This window comes from Thermobia domestica, chromosome 3, assembly GCF_964235325.1.
Source record: "Thermobia domestica chromosome 3, izTheDome1.hap1.1, whole genome shotgun sequence".
Classification (NCBI taxonomy): domain Eukaryota; kingdom Metazoa; phylum Arthropoda; class Insecta; order Zygentoma; family Lepismatidae; genus Thermobia; species Thermobia domestica.
In genome coordinates, this window is record NC_137456.1 from 57,108,208 (window position 1) to 57,115,437 (window position 7,230).

The following is a 7,230-nucleotide window of genomic DNA, read 5'->3' on the forward strand; positions in this document are numbered from 1 at the left end:
ACCATTTTTAAATATCTCCTCCTACCCTAAGTTGCATCGTCAAAGTGAAATGATAAATTACATCAGGTTGAAAATTTGATCGAGACCGCTCATGTGGTTCAAGTGTTATTAAGTTTTATTTATTTTTATCTCCCGTAAGTTCTACCGTCAAAGTGAAATGATTAAAAAAAAATCTTCCCAGGCATAAATTTCATCTATGTTGAAAATTTGATTGAGATCAGTCAGCTGGTTCAAGAATTATGAAGTCACAAACATACTCACTTTAATTTTATATATATGATTCTTTCTTTGGAAGAGTGTTCTTTCCTAGTGGTTCCAGACAAACTTCATATAGATATAACAATAGTCTTCAAAACTAGACTATGAAATTTCTCAATAGCTAACAGTAAAAAATGAAATGAAATCTGAGTTTTACGGTTATGCCGGCTAGGCTAAAGGAGACAGTGATGATTAGAAATGAATGAAATGGTGAAACGAAGAAAGTGGGAGGAAATGGAAGAACCTCGAGGAAACCCACCCAGATGGTGTTTGTCCACCACAAAGTTTCAATGGCTAACACTGTTATACAATCATTGTGTATATGATCATGCATAACTTTCACATAGGTGCACGCGTCGGCCGATTTATAATTAGTTAGTTAGATAGATACCTAGATATAAATATAGATATAGATATAGGTGGATATAATAGTCAATTAGTCCTAATATTAAGTGTTGTTTACATCATTGTATACACTGTTTATTCTTATTTTATGGTTTCAAATAGAAGCTAGATTCTTATAGTTTCACCGTGATGAGTTTAAGGATGTGAATTTTTAATTTAGCATTAAAAAATAGAGTTGAGTGTTGCCATGAGGGAGCAATGCCTCCCAAATTCTTACCTTGGGGTCACTGTTCCCATGTTCCTCCCGTATCTTCGCCAATGTTTGAAGATAAGAAATTCAGTATCTGATTTACTTTGGCCATCATCATTTGATTCATTTACTATAGACCATTTTTGGATTCTGTGAAATCCTACGAAAAATAGTTGTGTCGAAGACAGGAGGTAAACTAAAAGTAAGTTAACAAAACATGTTGAAGTTCTAAAACTAAAGCGAAATGTAGTATTTGAACTTCGGTAATTCTGGATGCTATTATATCATACTCACAAGAAGATGAACAAAATTACGCTTAAAAAACATATTTCCATTACTATCGACGCATTAGAACATGGTATGATAAGCGTAACTTTATTATCTCATATCCAGTGTTAAATTTAGCTACGGAAAGCGTAAAATTTCTTAAAAGTATGACTTGCGTTGCAAGCAAGACTAAGATCAAGACCAAGGAAGCAGTGCAGATCAAGACGAAGATTGGGGGGGTCTTGTCACCGTCTTGTCAGTAACAATCCTTCTCTCTACGTGCTCTCCGATGCGCCACGTGGACACTGACAGACGGCATGTCTCCTGTGGGAAGCCTCCATCTTTCACCGTGCACACCACCGACAAACTATAGTGATAAGTCAAACTATAGTGATACAAATGGCAATTCTGAGGATCGACCATTCGGTCTCTCGGAGCCCTACAATACAGCCACACTCGAAGTTAGTTAATTACACAATAGGTATTTATTGACGTCGTCTTGTCACTCATAGATTGTGATTCACACATGACGGATTTGCATGTATTACACTCCTAGCATACTCTCTACAGATACATATTCTGACTCATTTGAAGCAGATAATTTAAATATTTTTCCATCAGAGCACGATTTACCATGGTTGGATTCATACAATTTGATACTTTTCGAGCCTATATCGTAGACCGTGATCTGAAATTTGATTCGCTTTATGCGTCCTTGAGTCTGTCTGGTTTATCTATATAAGTGATAGAAAATATGCGTCTCAATGTAATTGTTACGAATTAAATCAATTCAACTTAATATTAAGATTCAAGTTTTGTGTCCACTTTTCTTTGTTTCATAACAATTTCTGGCTCTGACAAGTACAATTTAGCACTTCTAGCTTAACGTTCTCCGCACCGGAATAAAATATAATTTTCCTAAAATATTTTAAGCATTTTTTGTGATTTTTTTTTTTAAATAAGCTGTTTTGAACCTTGTAATCAATAAAATGGAAGATTATGAATATGGATTATAATATACTTGATAAATATAATGAGAAAATGCAGAGTTGGTATTCAGCCTGAAGACAGTTTTAACTCATTTACCATTTCCGTAGTCTACTAGGGCAAAACGCAGCCAGCGACTTTTCCTTATGGTTTAACTTTCTGTGTGTTAAACCCAATATGACAATTCGAAATTGACAAAGTAGAGTAAACTGAAAATAGCAATTACGGATACATTTTTCAAGAACTGAGAATAACGGCTACATTGTCTAGATCTTCACTTATGCAAGTCAATTTATATGCTCTGATATAAGATTTTCTCACACCTTACACAGTAGTTGGGGCCGGTTCTATTATATGTGAAACTCGTGCATGTGCACGGCGTGGCAAAATTCGAGGGGCGGCAAAATCTGTTATAACTACATTATTTAAAATAAATATTTCTTGTTGGAAACAGACTTCATGCTGATGGTAGTTTACTAAGCTGACCTATTTGAATACTACATTCATAAATCATGTTTAGGTCACATTTGTTTAAGGTCGTGAAACTAATCCCAGTATGAATTGCTTAATTGCTGTCAAATGTAAGAACTCAATTCTCAAACAGTAGCGAACACCTGAGCCAGTTAGTTAGTTATCACAGTTTTGATATGAAAACTAGTCTTGTCTTTGTCATAAATAAGTTCGTTATCATTGAAGATAGAAACAATTTTTATTTTATTTTTTTAAACTAATGTAGAAGGAAAATCAAGAAATAAAGATAGAGGAGGTAGTTGCACTGGAATTGTACCAAGGTAAACTAATATATTGAGATAGAAGCACGATATTGAATTCTATAAAAAAAAAAAAAAAAAAGAATTCCCATCTTTCCTCGGCAGGTGTGTTTGCTTTATCTTTCACTAATATAATAGATTATTATTTAAAGAAAAAATAGACACAACAAGATTGTATTTGTAGTGTTTAGGTTTTTTTGCAAGTAACATTTCCCAAGTGTAACACTCCGAGTTTGAGAAAATTTGGAGGGTAGATACTACACATAAAATAAACGAATACGTGTTTTTTTTTCTGCGCAAAGACGGTTTTAGGGGCAAAAGACCACACCCAAAATTTTTAAAATTAACGCCCGACCCTGAAGGCAAAAACAAGTGGATCAAAGTGAACGAAATTGTGCACAAATATTCTAGACGTCGGTTAGGTGGGGCACGGACCCCTCCAAAACTTTGATCACGAAATATCAAAAGTGCTAATAACAGTGTGTCAGATGTGTGTAAAGGACATGAAGAATTGCAACGAAACTTTGTGTAGGGACAATATGCCGAAAAAATAAACGAATACGGGAGTAGTAGTGGCGTCCGTATATTGAGCCGAGTCAGCAAGTTTTTATGACGTCATAGGTCAAAGGTCAATGCCCTTGGACCGGGTTCAATGACCGAGGGATACCCAGAATCACCCCTCTACATTTTGGCAGGGGTAACTTGGCTCACCCCTATATTTTGGTAGGGGTACATAGGACCACCACCCCTAAATTTTGGAAATTGTAAAATCTAAAAATTGGGTGTGGTAGCCTAGGACAAGGGTATGTATCTCTATCATTATTGGGGGTTCCTCTCGATCCCTTTCATGGTTAAAAATTTGCCAAAAAGTCAGATTTCGGAGGTTTTTGACCTAATTTGTCCCCTTTCATGAGGTCTTATTACCTTATATGGTTATATGGACGTATACAGGGGGGTCCATTTTCTTTCATAAGACATGAGTATATTGATGTACCCCTTTAAAAATTTGGGAGCAGTACCTTGACCCACCCCTTACATTTTGGAAATTGCGGAATTTAAACATTTGATATAATAGTATAGGATCCTAATATATGCCACTATAAATTTGGGTGGTCCACCTCGTTCTCCTTGATGGGCAAAAAATTAGTTCTCTTTGATGGGTAAAAAATTACAAAAATATAAGCGTAAGCAATAGTGCAATACATTGTACCATGTATTCGGTTTTTGGCCTAATTTATTCCCTTTGATGAGGTTCTATTACCTTATATGGTTATATGGGCATGTACAGAGGTCCAATCTCTTTCATAAGACGTAGGTACATTGGTGTACCCTTCTTAAAATTTGGGAGGTGTACCTTGACCCACCCCTTAAATTTTGGAAATTGTCCAATTTAAGCCTTTGGTATAATAGTATAGAACCCTAATATGTATCACTATAAATTTGGGTGGTTCATCCCGTTCCCTTTTATACGTAAAAAATTGCCAAAATACAGGGTGTTTCAAAAAGAATATACGTATTACGAAGAATTATTTTGTCCAAGCTATCGATCGCTGCGCCTCGGCTCGGCTATTGGAGAAACGAATACATAGTCTAGTTTATAGTAATAGCCGCTAGATGTCAGTTGTCTTCTGTTTTGCTTGGTAACCGTCATATGTTTAAAATGGCTACTCCGTAGGGGTGTTCGATAAGGCTGAGGACCTATCGAACTTCGGGAGTGAAAATTTATGGAGTTGTCATCGGTTACTCGAAACCGTTCGAGTATTTGAAATTATCGAAGTTTCGGATATTATCGAAGTTTCGAGTATTATCGAAGTTTCGGGTATTATCGAAATTTCGAGTATTATCGAAGTTTCGGCTATAATCGAAGGTACGAATATAATGAAAGTTTCTTGCAGCTAAACTAGTCAGACAACTTTTATCATCTGATAACTTATTGCAAAGTTGTATTTGTGAGGAGAAAGGGTAGCGTGCAGAAAGGGACTGCTTTTTCGACACACACACACACACATACATACATACAAGGAAGTTCAATTACTTCCTGAATTCTAACTCTTGTTTGTTATTCGCTGACCAAATATTGTATCAGTGACGAAGTATAATCATGCTAATATTCTAAACTGATGAACCGAATCAAGCGATTTTTTGCACGATTACTGACCTTAGTCAACTACAATTACAGGCTTATAATTTCATGAAGGGCGGGCTCCGGCGGGTGCCAAAAGGAATGTTCCAAAACGGCAAAAATGAGGGTTCTTCTGCGAACCTTCTTATCGGAGGGGGGAACGTGTCAGATTACTACGGTACGTGGTCATAGGCATTTCAATATGGCGCAAAACGGAAATTTTGTTCATAGAAAGGCACGCTATAAATTTTCAAAATAACTTCACGTTTCACGGTGAACAGTCAGGCTTTTTAACTACTCGATTAACAAATAAACAGTTTTGATCATATTCACCAGTGAGTGAAAAATGTTGAACGAAAATGTTCAAACCGAGAATTTAAACAGTAATCTATAAATGTTAAACAAAACTTAAAGCTGAATGCAGCAAAGATTTGAAAGTCATCAATCAATCAGATTGCACGAAAGACAGTGATCAACCAATCACAAAGATTTGAAAGTTATCAACCAATCAGATTTCATGAAAGATAGTGATCAGCCAATCAAATTGCATCAATAATAACTTTGCCAGTGATCAGATTACATCACCTTAGACAGGGAGTTGTGACTAATTTTCAAGGTATTGTAGCATATCAGGTATCCTGTATTGCCTTTAGACTATGAGTCATAAATACAACTCTAAGATTCAGTATGGTTACCTATCATATTTCTAAAGCTCAAGGTAAAAATCAACCAATCAGATTACATGAAAGATAGTGATCAACCAATCAAATTGCATCAGAAATAACTTTGCCAGTGATTAACCAATCAGATTACATCACCTTGTGACTAAATTTCAAACTGTTGCATCATATCAGATACATATTGCCTTTAGACTATGAGTCATAACTACAACTCTAAGATTCAATAAGGTTACCTATCAGATTTCTAAGGCTCAAGGTAAAAAATCAACCACCACCAATGATCTTAGACTAAGAGCTGTAACTAAAGTTCAAAGTATTGTTTCATATTAACCAGGTATTGAACATTCAAACTTCGCGACTCATATTAAATTTTGTTTATCACAATTCCCAAATTTAAAGAATGGTCCTACGTACCTCTCTCGATATACCTAAGTCTTAGAATGTACCATATAATTATATGCTGTAGTTAGGTCTCAATGAGGTTAATAACCTTCGGTAATTATTCACCTTAGAAAGAAATAAGTAGAACCAACTGTTGTTTAGAAATGTGTTATTTGATAACTTCCACGAATTTTGAAAAGGAAATGAATCCCTGTACACTACCTCATCAAGGTCATAAACCGAACACGTGGTATATTGTATTGCTTACGTTTATATTTTGGCCCATAGGCGGGAATAATCAAAACCAATGACGTAATTTCATTTTGACAATTCTCAAATTATCCTACAAAGTTTAATAGGAACATATTAATGTATCAATGTTCTGGACCCATAATCCCATCATAGGTCAATAACTGACCACGAGACCATACTAATTATTTACCCCAAAAATGGGATACCACTCAATTTTTATATCCATATTCTAAAAACAATTTCCAATTATTGGTTTGACAATAAGAAATGTACCCCTCCCAAAATTTAAGATTGGTGCACAAATATACTTGTGTCTTATGAAAAAAAAAAGTAATAATTCCTGTACTCATTCAATAATAAAGCCGTATTAAAGAAGATAAAATAGGTCAATAACTTCGACATTTGAATATTTGGCCATAAGAGGGACACCAACATTTACAAAGGGTCCTAGAGAAAGTTTCCCGAATTTTGTTATTTGATAATTCCCATATTTAAGGAATGGTCCTATGTACCCAAGCCAACAAATTTTAAAAAGCGAGCATCAAGGTATAAAGGAAATGAATCCCTGTACACATCCATCATGAACTTCAAACTTGACTTTCATTTGCTTCGGTCCACTTCCTTCCTGCGCTATTACGGTAATATTTACTTTTTTTTTTTTTGAGGGAGCCTAGGCCCCAACACTGTTTTTCCGCACAAATTAAAACACGTTTCGTTTATTGTTTTGCAAATTGTCCCTATACGAAGTTTCGTTGCAATTCTCTATCTTGTTTAGGAATTTCTCACGTATACTTATTTGCACTTTTGATACTTCGTAATCAACGGTTTAAAAGGTCCATGCCCCCACCCAACCGCTTTTTTCCAGGAAAATACGAAACCCGTATTCCCTCATTTTATGTGTACAATACTGTGCACAAT